This window comes from Ambystoma mexicanum, chromosome 6q, assembly GCF_040938575.1.
Source record: "Ambystoma mexicanum isolate Mex_15411 chromosome 6q, UKY_AmexF1_1, whole genome shotgun sequence".
Lineage (NCBI taxonomy): Eukaryota > Metazoa > Chordata > Amphibia > Caudata > Ambystomatidae > Ambystoma > Ambystoma mexicanum.
Genome location: NC_090937.1, coordinates 1,558,598,423 through 1,558,613,872, shown reverse-complemented (window position 1 = coordinate 1,558,613,872; position 15,450 = coordinate 1,558,598,423). Strand labels below are relative to the sequence as shown.

At 45.7% G+C, this 15,450-nt stretch overlaps 1 protein-coding gene across 2 annotated transcripts in view; it reads right to left on the bottom strand.

Annotated features, from left to right (window-relative positions):
• The window catches only part of ADISSP (adipose secreted signaling protein), a 627,791-nt gene extending 613,429 nt beyond the window's left edge, over positions 1-14,362 (bottom strand). The window contains exon 1 of one of the 2 annotated variants that reach the window (XM_069632259.1): positions 14,140-14,362. The gene's annotated coding sequence lies outside the window, so the exon portion shown is untranslated. The remainder of the gene's footprint in view (positions 1-14,139) is intronic. The other variant, XM_069632260.1, reaches the window with a different exon arrangement.
• Between the last annotated feature and the right edge of the window lie 1,088 nt (positions 14,363-15,450).

The window sequence follows — 15,450 nt, the reverse complement described above, 5'->3', positions numbered from 1 at the left end:
ATTACATGTCTCTGGTCAGTAGTGAAAAGACACCGCCCATGGAGAGCTCCTGTGTCCAATACACCGAAGGGGAGGCAGTGATCTGATCAGGGGGAAAAGGAGTGCAGACCATGGAGACCCACGAAAGATCACAATAGGTCATGCCAACTGGGCCAAGCATCCCCCAACAAGGTGGGACACACGCACACAAAGAGCTTGCCTGGATTCAGATTGTCCCTGGAATCGGGTTTACCCAGAGAACGTTGGAGTGGGAAAAACTGCCAGATCGGTGGAGCAGTAGGCACAACAGAGCACAACACTGCCCCCACGATATCTGCGAGGTACATCTCCCGCTGTTACATAACTTTGGACAACAAGCTGTGATGCTTGACCGGTGGGGGCTACAGGAGCTTGAACAGGAGAACGTTCGGCGGAAGCAGGTTAGGGCACACCCTAGGACGGAAAGCTAAATATAACGCAGCGCCACCCCACGCTCATGTAGGCTCAAGAGCGGTGGCGATGTCAAAGTCCAGCAAAGGGAATAAGCAGCAATCCAAACTGCACTACGACACACCCTCTCAGACAAAAACTAACAAATCAATGGAGGAACCCCCCAAATACGCAGATCCAAGCAGCGCCCCAAGATCCGACGGGAAAGTTCCAGGACATCATGGTAATGTTTAATCAGCTGCAAACCAGCATACAGTCCGTGGACGGGAAAACGGATACCCTCACTTGCAAGGTCAACTACATGCAGGTCTGCCTGGAACACGCAGAACGATTGGATCAAGTTGAGGGGAGTGTGTCCGGTGTGGAGGACGGGTCAGCAACGTTTGCCAGGGACATGGCGCTGGTACCGCGGGCGTTAAAGGAGCTTACCGACAAGCAAGATGACTTGGAATCTAGATCACAAAAGGAACAATCCAAGAATAATCAGAGTTCCGGAGTCGGTGGAGCAAAGAAACCTGGAACCACTTGTGGAGGAGATGCTGCGGGAGGCGCTGGAACCGGAGAATTCTCATTGATGTACATAGTAGAGAGGGCACACCGGATACCTAGTTGGAGGAGGCTGATCTCAGGAGCGCCACCTCATCCGATTATAGCCCGCATGTTAAATTATCGGGACAGGGACACGGCTCTTCGCAAAGCCTGAGAGAAGGGGGCGGTATCCTACAAAGGAGATACGATCAGACTCTTTACGGACAAGGTACAAGCTACCAGGAGGACATACACCGAAGTCAAGAAAGAGCTACTTTACGATATTTATATAGCGCATCCATGGACCCTTGGGCATTAGGGCGCAGATGTAAACAAACAAAGAGGGTCCCCAATTAAGAAGCGAAACAAAGTGGGCAAGTTCAGCACAGGGACTACGAGAATAGCCAGGTCTTCAGTTTTTTCTTACAGCTGGTAAGCAACACTTGATCCCGAAGATCTAGGGTGGGGGGGTGCCGGGGTCAAGCATTCCAGGGCATAGGGGCTGCTATAGAAAAAAGGCTACATTTTCCATCTTCTTAGACTTGCTTCTGGATATAAGTCATTAGGTTCTGGAAGCTGGACCTAAGGCATCAGCTATTTATCTTATTAGAAATCAAATCTTGTAGATACTTAGGCATTAAGGCTAAGCTGCATTTCACGGTTATTGTCAATAGCCGAAAAAGAATTCAAGAGGCTACAGGGAGCCAGTGCAATGACCTCCTTGCTTGCGATACATGGTTGCAGCGGGTTAGTCCAGTCACTATTCTATTTTGCACCACTTGGAGTCCATTAATGGCATTTTTACTGGTTCCTATAAGAAGGCTGCCTCAATAGTCCAGCTTCGATCCCATAATGGCTCTATCTAGGGTTTCGGCATTTCCCTGAGAGATGAAGGGGCGATGGTGAGCAAGTAGTTTTATGAAATAGACCACCGAGGAGACTAGGCTTCCCACATGAGCTTTCATATCCAAGTGCTGATCCAATACCATGCCCAAAGTTTTTACTGTGTTCTGTGGCTTAATAATCACATCGCCTAGGTGGAATTCATGATAAAGTGGTACTAGCTTTGCGATCATAGATTGCGTGCCAACCATCATTAATTCATTGTTTTCCCTGTTAAGGGCGAGATTATTTTCAATCCTCCAATTTTCTACTAGAGAATGAACTCTATTCAGTTCCTCCTCGTCAGAAGACTGGGAGCCTGCAATAGTGCAACACACTGAATGTCGTCGGCATAGTTGGTAAACAACACTCCCTCCCGTTCTAAGGTGTCAAAGAACGGGGTAGTAAAGACGTTGCAGATACAGGGAGACAAACAGGCCCCCCCTGAGGGACTCCAAAGGACACTAATATAGGGTCAGCTTCTGCCTCCTCTATAAAGACACGGCTGATTTATGTAGAAAAGAAATGGTCCATTGAGCTGCCTACGGGGAAAAAGTAGCTACTTCCCCTAGCCAGTCAGCCAAAATCGCATCATCTACCAAATCAAACGCGGCTTACAGGTATAGGAGCATACGCATGGAAGCAGAGTCTTTGTCCATTCGTTCCAGAAGTTGTGATTTTAACTCAAGTAAGGCGGTCTCTGTGACAGGGATATTTGATATGCCATGCTGTTCCCGGCTAAACGGCGCTTAGAACACGAAAGGCGAGCATTCTTTTTTCAGACTCCGAAGGAAGCCACTGCCTTTCTGGAACCGCTACCATGAAACCCCTGGCAAATGGGGGAACAACGGGTGAATGCACGCCCGGAGACACATATCCTTTAATAAAGTATGACACTGGAAACTGAACAATGTTTGAACCCAAGAGTGTCGGGTAGCAACCACAAATTATATAGGTGTGATGGGAGGGCAGGAACATCTGCCTGGCCCTCAAGCGAAAGCTCAAGTTATGTGTGAGATAAGGGGGGATGGGAGGGGAAAATACAGCTGATGAGTTGGAGGGGGAAATCAGCACAGTGAGGGGTACGCCAGGAACGTGACAAATTAGGGGTGTTGGGGTTGGACAGAGGGGGTGGGGCTGCAGTGCACTAACAAATTGGGGTTGTCTGTGGGGGTGGGCGGGTAGACTGGTACAAATACTACACGGTTTACAAAATGCGTGGGCCCCAGGCAGCACAATCCAAAGACCGTTGGTATGAGTACCATACCACATACATATTGTATGGAGTTTACAAGGTGTGAACGATAGGAAGCAGGTGGGATAACTGATCCGAGAGATTATACTCCTGGAGACACCCACTTTCTTACAGAGGGCAATGGCAATGCTTAGTTTTATTACATGGAACATCAGGGGGCTAAAAACCTTCCATCAAAGTGTCGGAAGGTCTTGCTGTATATGCAGCCGCATCAGGTTGGGATTGCATTCTTACAAGAGACCCATTTAACACCAGAGGTGGAGTCTAAATTTGGGAATAACTGGGGCTGCCATAGATATTCTCATCATATTCCTCGTATGTAAGGGGTGTAGGCACCCTTATACATAGCTCTCTGCCAGGTTTCACCAGACCAATGTTGTCAAGGATAGGGAGGGTATGGCTCTTGGGGTCCAGGACACTATCCAGGGAAAATTATACACGCTAGTTAATTATTATGGTCCAAATCAGGATACGGTAGACACACTGGATTGGATAAATGAGCAGTTGGGGGAAGTTGCCACTGGGTGAGATAATTTGGGCCGGCGACTTCAATGCAGTTATGAGCCCCGCATTTGAACGAACAGGGGATGGCCACGAGACAGGGGGGGTGGGAGGGACAAGCAGGCTGCAGGGCATGGTTCTGACATGGGAGGATGAAGATGTTGAGAGGGTCAGAAACCAGAATGAGCGGCAATATACATGCCACTCTGCGCCCCATAACTCTGTGTCACAGCTGGACTTTTTTCTGGTGTCACAGTCACTGCTGGAACATGTGAGGGAAGTCGGAAACCTCGCTCGCACCCTCTCAAGACCATTCTCCCGTGTTGTTGGTTGTTGAGCTGTTGTGCCGGGTGAAGGGAAAGCTCCCCTGGCGATTCAAAAGCAAAGGCCTGACAGACACTGTTTCGGGAGGCTAATATATTGGGGGCCAGGTGGCGATACACCAATACGAGGAGGGGCAGGCCCCGGGACGGACATTGGCTGGAGCAACTAAGATGGATAACCTTAGCAGTAGATTCCCAGCGATAATGGATGAGCAAGGGGTGGATTGGTTTGAGGACAAAGATACTATGGCAGTTATTCGGGTTTCACAATTAATTCTATTCCTCCCAAACCCAGGCCTCCCAGCCCGAGATAGGAATGCGTATCTAGACCAGGTAGCTCTACATTGGTGCACGGACGACCAAAGGGAACTAGGCCGCCCATTGACACTGGCGGAAGTGTTGAAAGCAAGAGTCGACAGGGCCTGACAGGTTTACGGCGTAATTCTACATTCATTACGCTGACAGGCTTGCCCCCCGCCTGCTGGAGATGTTTCAACACTGCCTGGTAGAGGGGCTTCTGCTCGCTGAGGGAGGAAATGCTAGTGGTGTATTAAAGCCGGATAAGCCCTGTAATGATTGCTCCTATCGCCCAATTTTGCTTCTAAACATAGACAATAAAATCTTAGCAAAAATCCTAGCGTCCCGACTTTCGATGGTGAGGGCACATCAGGCGGGTTTTATCCCGGGACGCTCAACCTCATGTGGACTCAGGAGAATGTTTGAGTCGATTGCAGCAGTGCAAAAAGAGGATTGAATAGTGGCAGCCCTACTTGACGCCACTAAAGCGCTTGACTTGGTTGAGTGGCCGTTTCATTTCATATGCAGTATGAAGCCATGGTCCCAAGATACGGGTGAATTGTCAGTTAACGCTGACTATAGTATTGGAAAGGGGAACATGACAGGGGTACCCCCTCGCACCATTGCTGTTCGCCCTGGCAATAGAGCCACTAGCAGAAAGAATAAGGGAATTGCACTTACACTGCGGCGTCCAACTGCATACCTACAGGGTAGTGATATCATTTTATGCAGACGATTGTGTTATTCATTAAGGATCCCACTACTAACCTCGACCCAATTATGAGGGATGTGCATCAATTTGGGGAACTTTCGGAGCTAAAGGTAAACACTTCTAAATCGGTCCTTTTCCCCCCCTATTAACAGAGGGGGTTGAGAGGTACCAGGACGGGTGGAGTCCTATGGCATTTGGTCCAAACCTGCTACCTGGCAATAAACATGGCTAGGGACAACAAAGTGGTGTAAAACAGCAACTATATGAGGGTCCTGGAGCAGGCGAAAGAGGCCACGTCTAGATGTAAGAACCTTCCACTTAATCTATATGACCGGATATCCGTCATTAAAACGACGTTACTCCCTAGGTTTCTGTACGTCCTTTTGAATGCCCCAATAGTGGTATTGGGGGGAATACTTCAGAGACCTGAAATCAGCGATATTACAGTTCATATGGGTGGGTAAACAAGCCAGGGTGTCCTGGGACAAGCTAGAAGCGCCTATATAGGAGGGGGGTTGGCACTACCCGAATTCGAAACCTACTATAATGTGGCACAATCGGGGTTTCTCTGTTATTGGTATGAAAAGCAGGGGGACAGAAGAGACTTGGAGGTAGAGATGGCAATTGCATCACCGACCCTGCTGCGATCAGTCATCCTTACATCACCGGATAGAGTACAAAAGGCATGAATTTTGGGGACGTAACCTGTATAGCCTGTACTCCCATAGAAAACAAGACTAGTGGGGGTTCTGTACTCCCTTAAACTCCCTGTGATGCACATCACAAGGATTCCTATTACCAGCGAGGCAGGGTTTGTAACCCTGATGAAGAGGTTGGGAGTGACACTTGGGGGAACTCTTCCCCAATGGGATGTTAAGAACATTGGATATGTTGAAGGAGAAGGGGGAACTTTCAGCTCTGTATATATTCCCATATTATAGACTGAAGTTTAATTTAAAAAAGTGAGCATCTTACAGGAAGCCACAGGTCATTGTTTGTAGAGGCCCCCTGCCCCCCATGCATGCTTAGGTAAGATCCGAACCCAGTTAATGGTTGAGCCTTATTTTGTGATGCACAGCCTTTTTTTTGGAAAACCTCCCTCCATTTAATTAAATGGTAAAAAATCACAGGTGCCACTGAATCCTATGGGTAGAGATCCCATTTGTGAGGACACAGTATACAGGCTGGGGAACGTAGGAACAGCTGTGTACCCTGGACATGCATGCATGGAGAGGTAAGTAAGGGGCATAGTGCATGGGCGGGAGTGGGGGTTGTGATGAGTGCAAACGTAGTGTTTAAAGACTACACCCAACCCTTATTCCATGGGCTTTCAGTATCCATCACATCACATTACTTACACCAATTACTACTCGTGTTGTGATAAATATGATGGGGAAATGCACTGCCTCATCTCTAACACATCACAAAATAGATCAGTAATATATATGTGGTGACTTGAGTGCAGATTTAGGGTGCCCTCTCACCCCCGCAGTCTTAGACTGATAGCACCAAAGGTTTCACTGTTGTACACTAGCTAACTGGGTGAATATTTAGCAGCATAAGTGTATGGGTTAATGCAATTAAGAATTATTTTACATAGCAGCCACGCATAAGGGACTGACAAATTTCCGAGACAACTTGGAGGTTTTGATTTAGGGCTCAAAATTAAAAGGAGTAGTTTGGTCAGGAATGTTATTGGCCCAATCGAACGGTCATGCATTTCCATGCATATTTCAACGTACCTGAGGTTTTTACACTTTAAGATGCGAAAACTACGAGCAGGGTACCGCCATCTTGTGCTAATCTTATCCGTTGATCCATCGCCCTAAGTTCAAGGGCCCTCGCGGCACTAATTCAGCTCACCCGCCCACAACACTGACATCATTAGACGCTTACGCCCCATTTCAAAACTGTTGTACGTCTCACGTCACCATGCCTAAATGTCCGGTTCCTCTGCAAAGGTGTGGGACGCAGGGACAAATGCACCCCGTCCAGCAGGGGCCTGGGTTAAGTGCAGAGTTGTTGCCCCTCTCATGGAACATATTATAGTAGTGCCAAGCAGAGCACAAAAGCCATGAGGAAAGTTCAGACTGGCTGGGGAGGCCTGGGACCAGTGAGACTCTGGAGGTATACCAGGCGACCAGTCAGCGAACTGAGCAGGGAGAAGAGAAGAACTTGAGGAGTTTCCGGAATTAAGGCGGCCCGGCACAAGACAGAGACACAGGGAGGCTGTTCCAGAACGAGGCAACTGCAGAGGATAAGGATCTACCGACAAACCTCTGTTTAGAAAAACAGCTCACCCAAAGAGAACTGGAGGAGGCAGAACAGAGGGCTCTAAAAGGAGAGGATTTGCAGGCGCCTCCTGTGAAATGGTGCAGGTCACATTAAGCACACTTCATTTTTGTTGTAATGCTGCCACCCAAAAGGCCAGTCATGCACAATACTATTTTTATTTGCCAATTCCTCTTTGCAGAAATGTTAAATAAAAGTTTCAAATATCCACATGCTCGCCAGCAAGATCAAGTACCATGCAAATGTTACTCGCACTTCATAAATTCTCCTGGCCAATGCAAGTGGGCTAGTAGATTTTGCGAGCCACAACCTTACGGTACATACTCGAATTGGGAATAATTCTTTATAACTTTTACCATTTATTTTACTCTCAATTTTATAAAAGACTTGGTAAATTATCGAAATATTACCCGCAGTTAGTCTTGGTGGCTTAAATCAGATTCCAGTGAAATACGCAGTTTCTCAGAAGAAATGTGGAAATACTGTTGCGAGATGACTAGCAAGGGAGCCATCAATGCGAAGTTGAAATGAATTCACTTTCAATACTTACACTAATCTTACTACACGCCGGCTAAACTGAAGGAATACTTTCTGGATACTTCGGGGAGTTGTACTAGATGTAATAGTACATGAGAGAACTTTGAACGGAACAGGAACTGGAAAAGCAAGATTGGTGAATTGAACACACATTAGCAGTAGTGCAGTCACAGCTTAAATACAGTTTAAGCATCTTTCTCAAATCTGATGGCTGTTTATTGGATAACCTGAAACCAAATCTATATTTTATTAAAAAATAAAAACATTATTTAAGTGGATTCACACATACATTCATGAAAGAGCTACAGCTCTGGCTGATGCAGCAGTACAGCTACAGGTTTGCAATCCTACCACAGAAATTGAGTGCAGATGGTTCCAAAATAGTCTGCCAATTCCTAATTGTTTTCTACTGTCCGTGAAGGCGATGGGGGTGTGGAGGGTGGAAATTGTGATGCAAAGGAGTAATGTTTGAACGGATTGCCAAATCCTTAAAACGTTGGACACACAGACAACAGAAATGCCAAAATATTACAGATGGATCGCAGGGACATAGATTGCTAATTAATTTCACAGACACACACTGTAATGGGGAAAGAACACATGCTAAGAGACGCTCTCTAGGGGTCGGGGGGATTAAACAAATGCAAAACATTTACAGCAGTCACAAATAGCATTCATTGCCCTAACTAGGTCCTATTGGCTTAATTTCACAATAGTTTCTAAAGTCATTCCAGAACACAATTCCAAAAATGTATTCCGTTTTGCCAGAACATCCCGTTTCCCCACGTTCTTCTATGTTAGCATGTGTAAACAAAACAATAAAATAATCTGTAAGAATGAGAGTGTAAGGGACTATATAGCCTTACAAGTATAAGGAAAACAAAATTAAACAGACCTTATTGCGAAGGCTTAATTCAGCATACTACACCATTGATGTATGTTCCAACTACAGAGCCTAATCAGAGTGGGCTGGGACTAATACAGGAAGAAACAGCAATACTGCTACACAACTGCTCACCATACCGACTTGCCGTCCCATCATAGTGGCGACATGATGCCGAACTAAAACTGGGTGCGCTTCCAACCGAAGCACAATTTCAAGTTGAAAGCTACTAGTTACGCATAAAGGTCACTAATACCAGTTCTCTGCAGACACGCCATTTGTTACTCGTTAGGCTGTTCTAGGCTTGTTTGTTGCTTGACTTCAATATATAGGCTGTACGTATTGACTTTACATGTTTTATGTGTCCTGTTAAGGACACATTGGTTGTCCTAAGAATAGATACTGTGTGTCATTGAGGTTTAGGCTGCATTCATGCAGGTTATTTGCTTACGCATACACACTTACTAACCACACCCTTGTAAATATGTCATGTACTACAGTCGTTAACACGCCATGTACTATGGCATTGTATTCATTAAAAATGTTGTGAATGTATTAGACGTCGTAGTCTTTCTTTGTAGTTCGTGCTTTGGTTCCCATGCCCATTTGTTGTGTATAGGATAGGAGCCAGGCATACCACTCGCCCCTTTTAAAAGGGATTGATTCGGCAAAATCACAGTAACTCATGATTTTCCCTAAGAGCCCCCGTGCAGTACAACTGAAGTGACGTAGGCGTATCACGGTATTGGTTCTGGGAGAGGCACATTCCTGTTCAAGGCAGATTGAGCCGATGATGGCATTGGCAAAAGCGGTAATAGAATATTTATAGTAGGTGAAATTGTGACACAGGTAGGTGTAAAGATGTCAAGTTGCAAGCTACTTGCAAAGCACAAAAAGTTGCTTGCAACCTCAATTCTTCGTAAGCACACAGCACACCATTTCTTACTCGTCAGGAGTCAATCACCATCCAATGGATAATGCACATTTTGCGGTTGGTTATAAGAATGTTTGTCTTGTGGAGTCCTCCTGGAAATGGTATAGTTCATGTGATGAACTTGTGATATAAACAGAATGGTTGAGTGAAAGTTCTATGGCCGATAATGAATGTGAAAATCAGGTCTAATGTGGTCCCATCATTGTGTGTATCGTGCCACCTATACATTAGTCAAAACCTAGGTAGTTCATGTCGATTATAAATTCTTGAACTGGTGCGCGATGGCATCGTCGATCCACAAAAGATCCTTCTGAGTTGATGCGCAAGCGGAGGGGGGGATGGGGTTATACCGTCAGACAAGTCAAATATTACATTTTAGACACAGCCACGAAGATGGCTCTCTATGTGAAAACACTCTAGTTAGCATTCAAGCCTTTAAATTTATCCCTCTGGTCCGACAATCTATCCCTTTGCTTTTGTACACTGAATGCCAGTCTGTATTTTTACTGCGGTTTCTCTAATGTCACTAGTCTTACCAACCGCAGGGATATGAATTTGTTTGTATTTAGAGAAGACGTTGATCCAAAGGTGTGGTAGGTAGGGAGAATGCACTGTGGTTTCTTTGTGAAGACGACGACAGCATTTCTACAAGGTTTACTATCATTATGGTGCAGATATTGATAAGAGGGGTGGCATATCCAAGATGTAGGAATATTCATCTATGATCTAGATCTATTTAACACCAAGGACGGGGACAAGGGATATTAACAACACTGTTGAGGCAGATCAGTTGTTAATTATGCCTAGTTTTGGAATGTTGGGTTGGCGGGTAAAAGGTAGGAGTAATGTTTGCCGAGGAGAAGCCTTATTGGATGTGTGGTTGTCTAGCTAAGGGTTGGTCTGGCGATCTAGGGAGTGCTCATACAGACATGTTTCCAGTAGTTTTAATCAGAGAATAAAAACAGTTGTGTAATGCCAAACCAGGGATCAGAATTAAGACTGCATAAGCAGGACCTAAAAAGCAGCTCTTGGGTATTCAACATTAGCTAGTGTCCAAGAGCTACCACTGGTTAATGAGGATCTAGGACATAGCGGTTACCAAATCTAGCTTTCACATAAGATGCTAAATTATCATTTGATCCATAATTTATGACCCCTTACGCTGTAAAATCTTGTATAGATGTGTCACAAGTTTTATTTGTAAATTGTCCCAAATGCACAGTTAAATTCACATGGGTGTATTTGCTCACCGTAAATTGGCTTAGGCAACTAACATACCTCATGGTAGCTGTTATGTATCAAGTTAGCAAGGCTCTTGTAGGCTCCAGCCAGGAGCTAAATGGCTCCCAGCTCCCCTCCATTTTGGGCCGTGCCAAACTCATACATACAACAATTAGGAGAAGAATTGTACTTTACCAGATAAATATCTCTGTGGGCTAACGTAGAGGCACCACTCATCTCCATATTTATGCCATCCCCATATACAGACGCACTGCATACACCCATTAAAAATAAACAGATATTATAGAGGACAGTGAACCGAAAACACCTTACCGCAGCATTTAGCTGCCATTAAATGAAAGAGCCAAATCTAAACTGCATATAGAAAGGTACAGAAGGTTCCTGCCTTGATTGTGGGGCTGGCGATCAGATAAGATGTAGGCCCGTTTCATGTTGCTGGGGTGAGCACTAAAGGTCAGGAATGCAGCAATCATAAAACATGGTGGTAGAGAAAGCAAAATGAGGAAGGCGTCAGACAATCGTGTACATATTGGATGATGTCTTAAACTCAATTGTAGGCGTTTTGGGAAAGAAAAGTCATGGGTCTTTGACACATACCAAATTCCCCTATAAGACCCAAATGCACTCTGTGGTGATTGGATGGCTGACTGTCCGGAAAGGACAGCCACCCTGCTGGGTGAGTCACAGATAGAATGAAATGAATGTGAGAAAACTGAATAAAAGGACAGTCTCTTGGCTTGGAATGCAGAGTCGACCACTGGAACGAAAGAACCAGAGACGAGCTTGAAGAGGACGGCTGCTGCGACTCCTAGATTATTGGTTTGACCGGTGAAGCCCTGCTGCAGGTCTGAATCTCCAAGTTCACCTCAAAAGAGAAGCCCCGCAAGGACAACTTCTCCCTTTGAGTTGGTGGGACTAATCAACTCGACCATAAGCCACCTGGACACCATATCTCAGAGCTGGTTGTATTTTCCTCAGAGTGCTGCAGGACACCAAATAACCAGGGAGAGGGCACCAGTTTGTGTGCTTGACTTACAGCTACCAGAATAGATTTGCTGGTTGTGAGCTTTTTGACCAGTCCCAGTGCAGTGCAGGTGTCCCCCGACGTCCTCCCTCTTGTCCCCACGACTGAGGTCCAGGAACAGAAGTCATCAGCTGCCCCTTTTTCTTCATTTGTAAGGTACTGTAAAACCAGAAAGAGTACTTACCCCTCACGGTGAAAGTGCTTGGAACTTTCCCAACTCACAGGCCCAATCAGCTTGTGACTTAACATATGATTCTTCTTGCTACAAGCTATTCCTTAGAACATTTGCAGAGACTTTTCCGTTTAACTACCCGAACCGCTTTATCCTATCCAAAACTTTAGCCCATTGACTTTGGCCTAGCATATTGAATTGAAATAACTCTTCTGGTGAACTCTAAATATTTGCACCGTCTAAAGAATATTGTGACCTCTCATGTACTAATAATCTTTACCCTTTACCCCTCTTAAACAGTATTTCTGAATTGGTATTTAAGTGTATGATATAATTGCCTTGAATGTTTTAGAATTGAATGGTTAATTAATAAGTATTTTTAACCAAGAAACCTTGAGCGTAAGAGTTTATTTGAACACATGTGATTGTAGACCTCTGTTTATCATCATTACAGCTCACATTCCCTCTCGAGATAATCCTGGCTACTCAGCCCCACTACCAAAACTGTGTGGTACAGACTTATACCAAAGGTTGGTTTTGCTTACACTTGTAGTCATAGTTGTTGGTAGTGGTCCCAGGGGGTACTGCATTCAAACTTTGCCTAAGAAACATCCTTCAAGAATTTAATCAAACAAACATTCGCTCATCTATTGACCCGCTTTTAATATTGAACGACAACAATATATTAAAGATGTATATTTATTTTAAAGGAGGCGATGGTCTATGTTATAATTTCTTATCTGATCACAATGTGTCTTCAATCTTAAAACTATGTAGATTTTTAAAGAATCATTTTTGATTGTATTGGTGGATTGATCTGTTGATGTTTCTGTATTTTGATAACTTACTGTAATGTTCCATTTCATGAAAATTGTGAAAAAACCGAAACAATAAAAACAGAAGTTGATCGGCATATTTTCCCCTATAAAATTGCCATTGTATTAAGGGATTGTTCTTTCGGCATAGTTTATCAACCAAGAGACGTCTCTCAAGAACAACTATGCAGAGAACCAGGTACGGATTTCGCCCTTGTTAGGAATTAGATGCGGGGTACAGTAGGACCTGCCTGTGATTGAAGCATTCGAATATGATAGCAAACACCATTAGCTGTACGTTGGGTTTAAAAAAAGAAAAAAAAATGCATGGAAAAGGCTTTTTATGCATGCATAAAATAGCACTGTCCTAAACCAGACAATGTTCTGGTGGTAAATGTATGCTTGGCAACGAATTTCAATACCCACTGCAACGAACTGGAGGCGAACTTCCAAGGCTGGCTGGGATGAGTTTGGCAAGTGTTGTTGGCTAGCTGAAATTGCGGTGCAGAGGAAACCACAGAGAAAACAATGATGAGATAACGCTGCTGTGTGCCAGCAAAGGCAGCACGTAAAGTGCTTATGGCAAAGCCTACGCTTATTGTCACGCATTAAATAAAGAAATATGTTGCTGTTTGGTCAAACTGCCAACATGAGGGGGCACAAAGACTCGAGTGCCATTTCAAATTGAAAAAGTGGAAAGGTGCAGACGCCGTCGCTGAATTGTACAACCCATCAAAGCTGAATGATAGCAGAAACCCCAATGTTTCATGGTATAGTTATGGAAAACGTGGGTGACTCTTTGGGAGGTTCAAAAATCCCCAGGCTGGATTATAATCACAGAGTCAGGGGCCAACGCCGTGGGCACACTGCATTGAGGCATGCATGTGCCCTGAGCGTGGGCACACTGCATTGAGGCATGCATGTGCCCTGAGCGGTGGCACGTTGCATTGAGGCATGCATGTCCCCTGAGCGTGGGCACGCTGCATTGAGGCATGCATGTCCCCTGAGCGACAACACTTATTTGTGAAGCTCTCGTGCCTCCCATACGCGAATTAGGCAATAGGCGGGACAGTTTAAAAGACACATGCAGGCTGCATGTCCCATGCACACAGATTTGCAGCTTGAACGCCCCGGTGCATAAGCCAACTCATGAAGTAAGCACACCCCTTAGGCACTTACAGACCCACGTCAAGCAATAACCACTGCACAGATCAGCACGCGTGTAGCGCGAGCACACCTCTTACACTCCCCCTGCATTCACACACGGCGAGCTACAGAACCGATTTGACCCGCCCATCAGTATAGGAACTGACCGTGAGGCTCGGCGAGTCGTGCGTGCTCTTGGAAGGCTCTGGAAGTCCAATCTGCCGCAGTCGCACACTCCAGCGGCTGGATATGCAAGACCCGCGGGCGCCACCCCGCAGCAGCACCCAAAGCTGATCGCGCGCCAGCGAAGGCGGAAGCAGAGCGGCGCCCCGGCCAGCACGAAAACAATAACACGCGAGTACCTGGCTCGCCATTGGCTAAACCCACACTGACGTCTGCGCGAGGGGCGGTAGCTTCCGAAAGCGGGAACCGAGAGCCCGGGGGAGTGGCGGGGTGCTGGCCTGTCCCAATCTTCTTTATTGGGAGAAACAGAGACTTTTCAGCAAAGGATAATAGGGGTCACAGAAGCAGTGGAGTAACTTTGCTTAACATGTTGGGGGGGTGGGTGGGTCATGACATCTGAAGAAAAGTTTCCCCAGCCAAATGAATGGGGACAAAATAGTGTGCCATGAAAGTTGGGAGAAACAAACGCCCTGTCCCCCCTTAAAATTACACCCACGCACAGAAGGGAAGATAAAAAGCCAACCTTTTAAAAGAAATGCTTAGAAAGATTTTGGGAGGGAATAATAACGTTGTTGGAAAAGTCTAAAGTGCCATTGTACTGCATGGGGCGACCTGCTAAAACCTTGGGTCAAATATAAACGGGCATTAGAGTAGAACATCAAGATAGGTGGTTGACCTATTAACCTATTGAAAAGTGTGTTACAGCCAATGCTGGAAATGGAAACATTTACTGGCGCAAGTGACTTCTGCCCACGCACGTGTCATTGCTGTGGTGTAGAGAATAGATCTAAAGTGACTTCTGCCCACCCACGTGTCATTGCTGTGGTGGAGAGAATAGATCTAAAGTGACTTCTGCCCACCCACGTGTCATTGCTGTGGTGTAGAGAATAGATCTAAAGTGACTTCTGCCCACCCACGTGTCATTGCTGAGGTGTTGAGAATAGATCTAAAGTGACTTCTGCCCACCCACGTGTCATTGCTGTGGTGTAGAGAATAGATCTAAAGTGACTTCTGCCCACCCACGTGTCATTGCTGAGGTGTTGAGAATAGATCTAAAGTGACTTCTGCCCACCCACGTGTCATTGCTGAGGTGTTGAGAATAGATCTAAAGTGACTTCTGCCCACCCACGTGTCATTGCTGTGGTGTAGGGGACAGGGCCGAGAGGCGTCATGCCGTCAGATGTCATGATGTGCCAAAGTAAATAAATGGGACAGCGACCCATGTGAACGGGTCAGCGCCAGTTACACTCCACACCAGTGTGCGTGTCCTCCTTGCAGCCCGTCCAGCCCAAACA